Source organism: Dipodomys merriami, unplaced genomic scaffold (genome assembly GCF_024711535.1).
Source record: "Dipodomys merriami isolate MVZ:Mamm:240054 unplaced genomic scaffold, mDipMer1.0.p SCAF_7, whole genome shotgun sequence".
Classification (NCBI taxonomy): domain Eukaryota; kingdom Metazoa; phylum Chordata; class Mammalia; order Rodentia; family Heteromyidae; genus Dipodomys; species Dipodomys merriami.
This window is the reverse complement of record NW_027206290.1, coordinates 34,154,919-34,166,878: the sequence shown is the minus strand read 5'-3', so window position 1 is coordinate 34,166,878 and position 11,960 is coordinate 34,154,919. Positions and strand designations below refer to the sequence as shown.

General features: G+C 40.2%; 1 pseudogene; it reads right to left on the bottom strand.

The window, feature by feature from the left end:
- Positions 1 to 230: 230 nt before the first annotated feature.
- On the bottom strand, positions 231 to 2,179 carry LOC138817040 (E3 ubiquitin-protein ligase NRDP1 pseudogene; annotated as a pseudogene).
- Between the last annotated feature and the right edge of the window lie 9,781 nt (positions 2,180 to 11,960).

The window sequence follows — 11,960 nt, the reverse complement described above, 5'->3', positions numbered from 1 at the left end:
CAAACAAAAGCTACAGTAAGTAGCAGCCTGTAGCTTTATCTTTAAGTCCCTCTCTTCGTTTAAGGGACTTACAGAGTAAAAAACCCAATTTTACTTCATATTTGCTTACCAGTCTTTGACACAGTATTGCTTCAGTATTGTACTGAATGTTGTACTTTTTTTTATCAAAATAACTCACTATAATCACAGAGAGGAGTGTATGAACTATTATGGACATGCCACAAGAGGCAATGCCTATCCTACTCCAGCAAAAGCCAGAGAGCAGCCACTTCGCTGAGCATATGAACCCCAATAGTCTAGCCCCTACTCCCAATGCTGTCATTCCCTAATTATGAAAACATGTAGGAAAAAAAAGAGCTCATCTGGAAATTTTCAGCAATCCAACCTGTATACCTGCAGACCCAGCAGGAGCCTGCACCTTTAAGGTGGGCCGTACAGGGATGTGCTTGGCACACAGGTCCAATGGTCCCCTAAGGGTTACCAGTGATGGCCAACTCCTGGCCTCACTACTGACTTCTAGGGTCTTGGTTCCACCCTTAAAATTTCTTCAGGAAGTCTGCTCCTCAGAGCTGCCCTCTAAATGCTGCTTAGAGCCAATAGGTCTGCCTGTTCTGATTCCCTGGTTTTGGAGGAGAGGGACAATTATTAAGACTCCTCACTCCACCTTGATCCTCTAGGGAAACCAAATCTCTTGTGCTTTCTGAAAATATCTAGAACCAGGGACCTTTGGCAGGACTCTCCCACCCCAACTGTACACTCACAGACATTTTAGGGGAAGAAATATGGCAAAAGGCAGGAATCTGAGTTTCCCTCCCAAAAGGCTCATCTAAGTGTCAGAAGGGCAGGGGAATATGTGGCTCCAGTGCCGGTCATGGCATTAAGGATAGTGGGAAGGATTCAGGGCCCAGTTGCTGGAGTGATGAGAGTTTTTCTGACTTCCATCTCTTCCTGACAGCTGATTGAGTCTCCTATATCTCCTCCACACCATGCGCAAATATCATGACAAGCCCGGGCTCCTGCACCATGTCATCACCCATATGCTGGTTCTCGCAGGCCATTACGACAACGGCCTGCTTGCCAGGAATGCGCTTGGCCACGTAGTTTTCGTAGTAGCGCCGGTTCATCTGTCTTGTCTCTAGTGTGGCCAAGCCCTGGGGCCAACTACATTCGTGGGCATTTTCAATCAGCTAGTTGACAATAGAGGCAGGGCAGCCACTCTCCACCAGGGAGGGCCTGGAGGACAGCATCCGGTGTGGAGATCATCCCTCCCCACCGCGTCACTCTTGCTGGCTGCAGGGAGTTCACCCACTCAAGGATCTCGTTGTATTCAATTGTCTCCTCCAGGTTCTGAAGGTTGGGGTTAACACTGCGTATTGCACGCATGTATGCCTTTAGTAGCTGGATATCTCGCTTCTGCTCTGCCAGCTGGTGTTTGTGTTCAGCTGACGTTTTCTCCAGCTCTGCAATACGTGTCTGCTGTTGCTGTACTACGGAGCGCAGGTGCTTAATGCAATTGTGGTTTGGCAGCTCATCTTTGGGCATCTCCACGCCTCAGCCCTGTTCACAGGTCACAGGCCGCTTCGGGTTGTGCTCACAGTCGCTGAGGTGAGACATGAGCCAAACACTGCGTTGTCACAGGCAATCTGCAACTTTGATAGCATGTTCCGCATGATCCGAGGTACTGGGCGCAAGTGGGCGACTGTCACAACACTACGGTCTACCGGACACGTCTGCTGCTGAGAGAACCACTGGGTGATGCAGGCATTGCAGAAAGCATGTTCACAGTGAGGCGCCTGGACTGGCTCCTCCAAGACTCCACTGCAAATAGGGCAGATAAGGTCTTCATCAACATCCCCCTGGAAACGTGTTACATCATACCCCATGTCTCATCACTGAAACCCAGGTCCTTCCAAATGGTGGGGGGTAGGTTCCCTGTTTACAAGGTTCCAACCCCCTGATGCCTCCACTCAGTGCCACTCAGTAGATACTCCAAGAAACCCATCTTGTTGGCTAATCACCGACTGAATCTTCCTTCCTAGTGACAAGTTCCTTCGCCAAGGGATGGATGTGATGTCACAATCGGGAGCACTCCAGGCCTGGCTGGAGCTGAGGCAGCGGCGGCCACCGGATGGCCCCGGTACCGGGTCTCAGCCTTTCCTGTGAGAGGAAAGGGAAAGGGAAGGACCTGAATGTTGTACTTTTTAACTCTGTTTTTTTTTTGTCCAGTCACAAAAAGGTGATTTATCTTTCAGTCTTACCAGTCAGTCCTGTCCATTTGAGTGTCAAGTTTCCTACCCCTCCTTTTTTGCCTTTTCTTGCCTTTTTTCCTCTTCCTCTCTCTGTTTTTTAAAAACTGAAACCATCTTATCTACATCATTGTTCTTACCACTCAATTTTCTTTCAAATCACATATTTATCATCTCATAGCTGTCCCTTTTCATTTATACCCTCCTCACAATACTAGTAAAATTTCTCTTTTACCCATATATCTCTCACCACTGTTCCCTCATTACCTATCTTCCTCAATACCCAAGTACTTTCTAGTAATGACTACTCAAATAATTATAGTTCATTGTTTTGTCCCGATTGCTTTGTTTATCATTTTCTGCTTCCTGCTTAAGTCCCCTAATAGTCAGTTTACATGTTTGTCTTTCTTCTAATTAGCCAATCCTTCTTTTTGTACTTTGCCCTCTCCTCCTTCTAAACCATCAGTGATGCCTGCCCCATTCTCACCAATATGAGCACTTACTCTTTTCTCCCAACTTCATGGTACCCCAGCCTAACATAACTTTAGATATCCTTTCCTCTTCCCTGAACAACTCATTCCAACTTCTCATTAAAATCTCCCATAAAAGCCTGGCGCCAGTGGCTTATGCCTGTAATCCTAGCTACTCAGGAGGCTGAGATCTGAGGATTGCGGTTCAAAGCCAGCCCAGGCAGGAAAGTCTGAGACTCTTATCTCCAATAAACCACCAGAAAACCAGAAGTGGCACTGTAGCTCAAGTGGTAGAGCGCTCACCTTGAGCTGAAGAGCTGAGTGACAACGTTCAGGCCCAGAGTTCAAGCCCCATGACTGACAAAAACAAAAAACAAAAAAAAAAACTCCCATAAAGACTAAATCTCAGTCTTTCCTTCCCTATATAAAAAAATACCTAAAATTATTCCAACAGGATTGCTCCCCCCTAATTCTCCAAACTACTTCAGCTCTGGTAAAGGAAGACCTCCTAGAAAACAAAGACACACTTTGGTCTCTAAATTCAACTAAAAATGGGAACCAGTGACCCCTCATGTTTTGAAAATAAAATAAACATAACATGGTGGCTTAGCATCTACAAAAAGCTTTTTTTTTGGGGGGGGGGGTTCTGGTCATGGGGCCTGAACTCTGGGCCTGGGTGCTGTCCCTCAGCTCTTCAGCTCAAGGCTAGCGCTCTACCACTTGAGCCACAACACCGCTTCCGGTTTTTTTCTTTTTGCTTATGTGGTGCTGAGGAATCGAACCCAGGGCCTCGTGCATGGAAGGCAAGCATTCTACCACTAAGCCACCTTCCCAGACTTACAAAAAGCTTTAAATCCAAGCTTTCCTTATCCATAGAAGAAAAAATCCATCTAGAGTCTATAGCATGGAAGCTGCATAGTTTTCAACTGAAATCTACCCTCTCAATATATATAATACCACCTAGACATCATCTCATCTTAATGAAGCTGCAAGATATCACTAACTGAAAATACTCAGGAGACCAAAACTATCACAAATCACGATCCAGATGCATAAATTACAGCAAAATATCCAAACCTCATGAATAAACAAGACGTCTGCTCAAAAATCAACAATGACACAGTGAAGGACTCAAGTGAGAGTGAAGAAAGGCCAAACAATGGGTTTAGTAAAGCAAGGCTGAGAGAAATGGTCAATGAAATAAAAGAGAAAATCTTCAAGAAACTAGTTGAATTCCAAGATAAGTTCAAAAAATAAGAAAACACAGTTTAGTTAACCTAAGAAGGACATTCAGGAGATCAGAGGAAATCAATAAAGAGATGGAAGGCACCAAGAACTCAAAACATAGTTGAAGGCCTAGGTAATACAGAAAATACCTGAAAACAAAGTATCAAAGTTGAAGACAAATCAGAGAAATTAGATCAGTCAAATGTATTGAGAGAACATTCAGAAGATATCAAGGGGACATGCAAGAACTCATGGATTTTGTTAAAATATCACATCTACATATAATGGGAATAGATAAAGGAGAGGAATTGAAAGCTAAAGCCATTGAGAACTTATTTAATAAAATAATAGAGGAAAACCTCCCCAACTACAAGAAAGAGAATTTCATCCATCTGACAGAGGTATACAGAATTCTAAGACCAAAGAAGAAATACTCCTAGATATATTGTTGTTAAAACATTGGATAGGGGCTGGGAAGGTGGCTCAGTGGTAGAGTGCTTGCCTTGCATGCCTGAGGCCCTGGGTTCAATTCCTCAGCACCACATTAAGCAAAAAGAAAAAAGCCGGAAGTGGCGCTGTGGCTCAAGTGGTAGAGCGCTAGCCTTGAGCTGAAGAGCTGAGGGACAGCGCCCAGGCCCAGAGTTCAGGCCCCACGACCGGACCCAAAAAAAACCAAAAAAAATTGGATATACAAAATAAGGATTTAACACTGAAGGTAGCACAAAGAAGGTACAGCAAAAGTAGTGAGAAAAACATTAGAATAGCTGAAGATTTCTCAATGCAAACTGCAAATGCAAGGAGACCTTGGAAAGCTATAATTGAAGCCCTGAAGCACAACAGCTGCTAACATAGACTAGTGTACCCAGTGAAGCTATCATTCATAATTGATGGAAAAATAAAAATGTTCCATAATAAATAAAAACTATTCATGACCACTAAACCAGCACTATGGAAAACACTCAAGGGAATCTTAGCCTCAGAAGAAAGCAGTCAAAATCAATAAAATACAGCAATGAATAAACACTACTAGTGGATTAGATTAGTAAAAGAGGAAGAGGAAAGAGGCAAGCACCACAAAAACAACCAAATGACAAGAACGATGGCACATTTTGCAATACTAATGCTAAATATCAATGGGTTCAACTTTCCAAACAAAAGACAGAGCAGCAGCCAGGATCAGAAACCAAGAGCCAAACATTTGTTGTCACCAAGAAACGTTCTTCATGGTTAAAGAAAAATATAGATCATGAGTAAAAAGATAGAAAAATCCTTCTAAGCAAATGTGTTGTGCAAGAAGGCAGGAGTAGCAATACTGATATTTGATCAAAACAAACGTCAAACTAAAATCAGTAAGAAGAGACAGAGAAGATCACTTCATAAAAATAAGGGAAATGATACATGTACCTAATAATGACACACACAAATACATTAAACAAATACTCTGAGACCTATGAGAACCGATAGAGTCCAACACAATAATAGTGAGAGACTTTAACACCCAACTCTCACCAAAAAGACAGGTCAACAAAACAAAAGATCAGCAAAGAAACTGAATTAAATAACATCATAACCCAAATAGATTTAATAGACATCTACAGAGTTTTTCACCCCGTTTTAAAATACACATACTTCTCTGCAGGCGTGGAACCTTTTCCAAAATAGATCATATCCCAGGACATACAAGAAATCTGAGCAAATATTAAAAAGGAAATAATTCCACTTACTCTATTTGACCACAGTGGAATTAAGCTAGAACTCCACAGCAAAAGATATTACAGAAAATATCCATACAGATGGAGACTGAACAACACACTGTTGAATAACAGCTGAGTCACTGAAGAAATAAAAGGAGAAGGCTGGAAATGTGGCTTAGTGGTACAGGGCTTGCCGCACATGCATGAAGTTCTGGTTTGATTCCTCAGTACCACATAAACAGAAAAAGCCAGAAGTGGTGCTGGGGCTCAATTGGTAGAGTGCTAGCCTTGAGCAAAGGGCTAGGAACAGTCCCTAGGCCCAGGACTCGCAAAAAATAAATAAATAAAGGGAGAAATAAAATTTCCTGCATACCGAAAATGAAAGGACGTTTTACCAGAATCTTGGAGATACAATAAAAGCAATGTTTAAAGGGAAGTTCATAGCTGTAAGTGCTACACAAGTAAATAAACATGATGCAACTAAAACTTGTAGATAAACAGGAACAAAACAGACCCAACAGCTGTAGGCAGAGAGAGAGAGAGAGAGAGACAGACAAATAGACAGACGGACAGAGACAGAGACAGACAGATAGACAGAGACAGAGAGAGAGAAAGATGGAGACAGACAGAGAGAGAGACACAGAGAGAGAGTAAAATTCAAGAAAGAAACCAATGAAATACAGACAAAACACTAAAACATAGATAGAATCCATGAAACAAAAAGCTGTTTTTTTGAAATAAATTAATAAAATTGACAAAGCCCTAGCTATTTTAACAAAAATCAAAGATTTTTGTTAAACAAAGATTCAAATCAAAAAATTAGAGGTGAAAAAGGAAGTATCACTACAAATAACAAATAAATTTAAACAATTATGAGGTTTTACTTTAAAAGCCTATAGTCATCAGTTGGAAAATCCTGAAGAAATGGATTGATACATTTCTAGAAACATACTAGGTGCCAAAGTGGAACCAAGAAGATATAAGACACTTAAACAGACTCATAATAAGCAATAAGATCAAGGAAGTAATAGAGTCTTGCAACAAAGAAAAGTCCGGTCCTGATAGATTCATAGGTGAATTCTAGAATACCTTTAAAGAAGATCCAATTACCAAAACTCCTCAAACTTTTATATGAACTGGAAAGGGAAGGATTACTACCAAACTCATTCTGTGAGTCCAACATTACCCTCATTCCAAAGACAGGCAGGTACCCAATGAATAAAGAGATCTATAGACCAGTCTCTGATGATCATAGATGCAGAGATCCTTAGCTAATCAAATTCAACAACTAATAAAAGAATTAGTTCACTATTTATCCCAGAGATTCAAGGTTAGTTCAATATGTATGTCAATAAGTGTAACACATCACACTCACAAAGTCAAGGACAAGAATCACATGATCATTGCAATAGATGCAGAAAAAGCCTTTGAGAAAGATCCTACATCTCTTTATGATAAAGTCTCTGGAGACAATTGAAATATAAGGAACATATTTCAACATAATAAAGGCTATGACAAATCTACAGCCAACATCCTAATCATAATTAGGGAAAAACTAAAACCATCTCCTCTAAAAAAAAGAACGACATGGGGCTGGGAAGGTGGCTCAGTGGTAGAGTGCTTGCCTTGCATGCATGAGGCCCTGGGTTCGATTCCTCAGTACCACATACACAGAAAAAGCTGGAAGTGGGTGCTATGGCTCAAGTGGTAAAGTGCTAGCCTTGAGCTGAAGAGCTCAGAACAGTGCCCAGGCCCAGAGTTCAAGCTCCATGACCAGCAAAAAAAAAAAAAAAAAGAACGACAACTCTCCACTCTTTTGAAATATATTATTGAAATTCATAGCCAAAGCCATGAGGCAAGAGAAAGACATGAAATGATCCAAATAGGGAAAGAAAAAATTAACATACCTCTATCTGCAGAGGTCCAATATCTAAAAGATCCTAAGAATGCCAAAATTCCCAAGCCTCCAAAACTGATCATTAACTTTGGCAAAGTACCAGGATAGAAAATTAAGCCACAAAAATCAGTAGCTTTTCTATATACCAACAATGAGCAGAAAAAGAAAGCAAGAAACAATTTTATTGACAAAGCCTCAAAAAACCCTAGGAAAGGACACAATAAAGGCCAAAAACCACACCCAAACTGAGAATCCAAGAACCATAGGAAGAACCCAGTTGTCACAGCCCCCAAGAAGGTGGGTAACATGGCAGGAACTACCAAACACCCTCACTCCTAACTGTCAATGGACTTAAGAATCCAATTAGGCGACATAGATTGTCTTGTTGGATTAAAAAGTAATATCCTTCTATCTTCTGCCTCAAGAGTCACACATTGCCCATAAAAACAAACATTCTGAAAGTGAAAGGCTGGAATAAAATTTACCAAGCAAACGGCCCCCATAAACAGGCAAGAGTAACAATCCCAATATCAGATAAAATAGACTTCCAATTAAAATTAGTGAGAAGAGATAAAGAAGGTCACTACATACTAATTAAGGGAACTCTCCTTCAGGAGGATATTACAATCCCAAATATCTATTCACCAAACAATAGAGCACCCAAATTTATCCAAGAAACACTACTTTCCCTCAGATCTCACACAGATCCAAAGGCATTCATTGTTGGGGACTTTAACACCCACTAACCCCCTCCCCGGCAAAAACTCAACTGAGATACTGCAGATCTAAACAACTTCTTAGATCAACTAGAATTATCAGTCATCTACCAAATATTTCACCAAGTAGCATCAGAATACACGTTCTCAGCACCACACGGAACATTAGTCACAAAGCAAACTTGTCCAAATTCAGAAACATTGAAAGGTATGCCCTGCATTCTCTCAGACCACAAGGGAATAAAATTAGAACTCAGCACCAAAAGCCACCAAAGAAAGCCCTTTAACACATGGAGGCTGAACAACACACTGTTGAATCACCAGTAGGTCATGGAAGAGATTAGAAACGAAATTCAAATGTTCATGATATTCAACCAAGTTGAACACACAAATTACCAGCTCCTCTAGGACACAGCAAAGGCAGTACTCAGAGGCAAGTTTATAGCTCTGAGTTCCTACATCAACAAATTGGAGAGATCTGAGACCAACAATTTAACGAGACACCTGAACCTCCTTGAAAAAGAGCAACAAGTCAAACCCCAATCTCAGTAAATGGAAAGAAAAAATTAAATCAGGATTAAGTGAATTAGAATCCCCCAAAAACATAGAAAGAATCAACAAAACGAAGAGTTCGGTCTTTGAAAAAATTAACAAAATTGACAGACCCTAATCAAATCCTATCAGAAAAAGTAAGAACATACCCAAATAAACAAACTCAGAGGATGGAAACATCCCCACAGAAACAACCAAGGTTCAGAAAATTCTAAGGGAATGCTTTTCCAACCTGTATGCTAATAAGTTTGAGAATCTGGAAGAAATGAATGCATGCCCACACTAAACCAAGATGAGTTAAAGCAAATTAACAGAACCATATCAAGTCCAAGACTGGATAGATTTACAGCAGAATTCTACAAGCCTTCAAAGCAGAATTTGCACCAATACTCCTCCAACTCTTCAATAAAATTGAAAGAAAAAGCTTACTACCAAACTCTTCCTATGAAGTCATCGTAACCCTCATCCCAAAACCAGGCAGGGACTCATCAAAGAAAGAAAACTAGAGACCCATTTCTTTGATGAACATTGATGCAAAACTTCTCAACAAAATTTTGGCCAATTGAATTCAACAATTCATCCAAAAATCATACACCACAATCAAACAGGATTCATTTTAGGGATGCAAAGTTGGTTCAATATACACAAATCAAGTAATATAATACACCACATCAACAAGAGCAAGGATAAGAACCACATGGATATCTCAATAGATGCAGAAAAAACATTTGACAAGATCCAACATCCCTTTATGATGAAGGCTCTGGAAAAACTAGGAATCTATGGGAAATTTCTCAATAAAATAAAGGCTGTATATGACAAACCTACAACCAGCATTATACTTAATGGTGAAAAACTAAAGCCATTTCCTCTAAACTCAGGAACGAGACATGGATATCCACTCTCTCCACTTCTCTTCAACTTAATATTAGAATGCCTACATAAAGCAATAAGACAGGATGCAAATATAAAGGGGATCCAAATAGGGAAAGCTGAAGTAAAACTCTCCATCTTTGCAGTTGGCATGATCTTGTATTTAAAGAATCCCACGGACTCCACTCCCAAATTACTCAAGCTGATTCAAAACTTTGGCAAAGTAGCAGGATATAAAATTAACCCTCAAAAATCAATGGCTTTTCTGTATGCCAACAATGAGAAAAGCATGGCTGAAATCAGGAAAGCAACTCCTTTTATAATAGCCCCACAAAATATAAAATACCAAGGAATTAACTAAAGAAGTGAAGGACTTCTATGATAAAAACTTTAAAAACCTGAAAAAGGAAATAAAAACAGAACTTAGAAAGTGGCAAAACTTCCCATGCTCCTGGATCAGAAAGATCAACATTGTGAAAATGGCAATACTTCCCAAGGCTATCTACAAATTCAATGTGATACCTATCAATATTTCAACCTCATTCTTCAAGGAAATAGAAGAGGCAATCCAAAAATTCATATGGAACAATAAAAGACCCCAAATGGCAAAAATGATCCTTAACAGAAAGAATAGTGCTGGAGGAATAGCAATACCAAATTTTGAACTGTACTACAAAGGCAAAGTCATCAAATCAGCATAGTACTGGCACAAGAACAGACCTGAGGACCAATGGAATAGAATTGAAAACCCAGAAATGAACCCACAGACCTATAGCCACCTAATCTTCAACAAGGGAGCTAAAAAAATAGAATGGAAGAGAGACAGCCTCTTCAGTAAATGGTGCTGGCTAAATTGGTTAACTACTTGTAGAAAACTAAAGGTAGATCCTATTATATATCACTCTGCACCAGAATCAACTCCAAATGGATCAAAGACCTTGGAGTCAAAGCAGACACTCTGAAAACATTACAGGATGGAATAGCAGAAACTGTAGGTCTCCTTGGCACTGACTGAAATTTTCTTTTTCTTTTTCTTTTTTTTTTGGGTCCGGTCGTGAGGCCTGAACTCTGGGCCTGGGCGCTGTCCCTCAGCTCTTCAGCTCAAGGCTAACGCTCTACCACTTGAGCCACAGAGCCACTTCAGGCTTTTTCTTTTTGCTTATGAGGTGCTGAGGAATTGAACCCAGGGCTTCGAGCATGCAAGGCAAGCGCTCTACCACTGAGCCACCTTCCCAGCCCCTGAATTTTCTTAATAGAGACCCAGAAACACAACAAATCAAAGAAAGGGTCGACAAATGGGATTGCATGAAATTGCAGAGCTTCTGCATAGAAAAGGATATAGCTAGCAAGATCAATAGAAAGCCCACGGACTGGGAGATCTTCACTAGCCATACAACGGATAAGGGTCTCATATCTAAAATATACTTGGAACTCAAAAAATTAAATCCCCCAACAACAAATCCTCAAAGAAACAACTGCCCAATATATAACTGGGCTAAAGACTTACAGAGAAACTTCTCTGAAGAGGAAATACGAATGGCCAATAGACAGATGAAGAAATGCTCAACCTCCCTAGCCATAAAAGAAATGCAAATCAAAATAACATTGAGATACTATCTCACCCCAGTTAGAATGGCTATAATCAAAAAATTCTGACAACAACAGATGATGGAGGGGATGTGGACAGAAGGGAACCATACTGCATTGTTGGTGGGAGTATAAACTTGTTCAACCACTTTCGAAAGCGGTATGGAGGTTCCTCAAAAGATTCCACATAGAGCTCTCCTATGACCCAGCAATCCCACTTTTGGGCATTTACCCAAATGATCACAAACAAGACCATACTAAAGGTACCAGCACAACTATGTTTATCAAAGCATTATTTACCATAGCTAAGATATGGAACCAACCCAGATGCCCCTCAGTAGATGAATGGATCAAGAAAATGTGGTATATATACACAATGGAATTTTATGCCTTCTTCAGAAAGAATGACATTGCCCCATTTGTTAGGAAATGGAAAGACTTGGAAAAATTACATGAAGTGATGTAAGCCAGGTCCAAAGAAACATAGGTTCCATGGTTTTCCTTATTTGCAATAACTAGTATATGTCTGGGACAAGCAGAAAAGGCCAAAAGCTATGTACATATGACCAGATAATATGATGTTAAGAGAAATGAACCCCAAATTAGGGACACAAGTGGTTTTTTTCTTTCTTGTTATTGTTTTTTTTTTTAACATATTCATAATGTACCATGTGATTTTTTTGTTTCTTTGTATGTTC